Source organism: Corvus brachyrhynchos, unplaced genomic scaffold (genome assembly GCF_000691975.1).
Source record: "Corvus brachyrhynchos isolate BGI_N302 unplaced genomic scaffold, ASM69197v1 scaffold490, whole genome shotgun sequence".
Taxonomy (NCBI): Eukaryota; Metazoa; Chordata; class Aves; order Passeriformes; family Corvidae; genus Corvus; species Corvus brachyrhynchos.
This window is the reverse complement of record NW_008235774.1, coordinates 967,651-969,518: the sequence shown is the minus strand read 5'-3', so window position 1 is coordinate 969,518 and position 1,868 is coordinate 967,651.

The following is a 1,868-nucleotide window of genomic DNA, read 5'->3' as shown; positions in this document are numbered from 1 at the left end:
AGCCCGGCCCGCAAGGAGGGAGGAGCTCCAGCTCTGGAGGCTCTCGCAGCCATCTTGTCTCTCAGCTGTGGAACTCGCCGAGCAGAACAAGCCCGTAAGAAAAGCTCCTAACGCTACAATTCCCCGCTAGAGGGAGCTCCCCAAGCCCCCGCGGCAGGAGGAATAAAAACTGTATTCAATTAGGGAAATCGCATTTTGACTTTTTCGGAAAGTTTGTATGTGATGTATTTAGAACACTCCACCGCCTGCCCACAGCCCTCAGTGCTGCAGAGCTGCCGCTCCGTTGCCAACAGCCTCCCTGAGTCACCGCAATATATAAAGCAACCTTGAAGTTTGGAGGCTATCACTGTTACGCAGTATTTATATAAACTCACCGGTTCATAATGCACTTCAGAAATAGCATGGAAGTCAAAGACCCCCTAAAATATTTTTTATATGAGTATGCTCAGTCTGAATGGCAGATACATGTCCACACACACAAGTGGAATGCGGATCAGAAAACCCCTTTTTCCAGCCCTAAGGAGGCTTCCCTGGCTGGTGTGCAGGAATAGGGAACAAATTCTGGTTTTGCTTAAACCATCAGACGTTTTGCCTCTGAATCCAGTGAAGCAGATTTAGCTCTAGATGGACCAAACCGGAGGGGTCCCTATGCTTCTCCGTACTATGGCTCTAGGGTTCCACTTAATTTGCAGGAATGAAGCAGCTCTTAGGCCAGGCATCAGCTAAAAAAAGCTCTAGAGATGGGTACAGTCCTGGGATCTATTTGTCAGTTTCCATCTGTCCAAAATGCTCTACAGACCCTTCTCAAAGTGCAGTTTGTGCAGAAGAGATGTGTTTTGCCTTTATCAAATAAACTAAGAACATCACTAGAAGTTTCTTCTTTGCCTGTTCAACATTTTTCCTTAGGAAATACAGATCCTACAAGAAAGGAAAGGAAGAGAAAATCACTTTGCGCAAAAGCTTGAGACTTACATTTGAGCAGTAAAAAGGCCCTATTTGTGATAATAGACTGGAGTCTATTCATATAAATTTAGACAATACATGCTTTTATTTCAACATCCACTGAAATCCATATTGTTACTCATTTGCTTAAAATTTCAGTAACAGATTGCTAATATGTTTGGAACATCCTTTATCACTTTAATTGTGTATCAGTTACCCCACCATTACAGCTTACTACTGCTCAGACTCTAAACTGTACACTAATTTTGAACTTATTTTCTTTCAACAAAAAAACTACAGTACAAATATCCAAGTTTCCAAAGCCAATGTAAAACTTACACAGATTTAAGTTTGTCCTCTTGAACCCCCTATCAAAAAAAGGCACTCATGGTAAAGGGTTCTAGTGGATAACACACCACAATAGGATGCAAGAGCTATATTGGTTCTATTCTGCTTCTGCCACTTTATAATTCCTCTGCTGTGACTTCATTCCTCTCTCAGTGGAATACACACTGATAATCCTGGGATCACACTTTAAAGCTATTTTGAACCTACCCATGAAAAAGGAGGCATTAATTATGATATTAGAGCTATGGTTGCTACTTATCTACTGTTAGTTCTCCATTCTTATTTGAAGATTTACAAAAAAACCTGTTATTGCATATATTCTATCAACATTTTTTTACCCTTGGAACTTAAATAAGATTTCATGTCCTTTGAGCTTTTATTTGATCCAGTATTAGTTATTACTATTGACTTTAAAGCATTCTGCTTGTACACTTGCAGCATGATCCAGATAGTACAATGGCTGATAGTTTTGCCCATGTGTCATGTTACCTGTTTGGAATCTTGATGTTTATGCCAATACTTTTTAAAAGTAATTGACTCATACAACATTTGGGAGATCCAGTTAGGTCTTCTTCTCA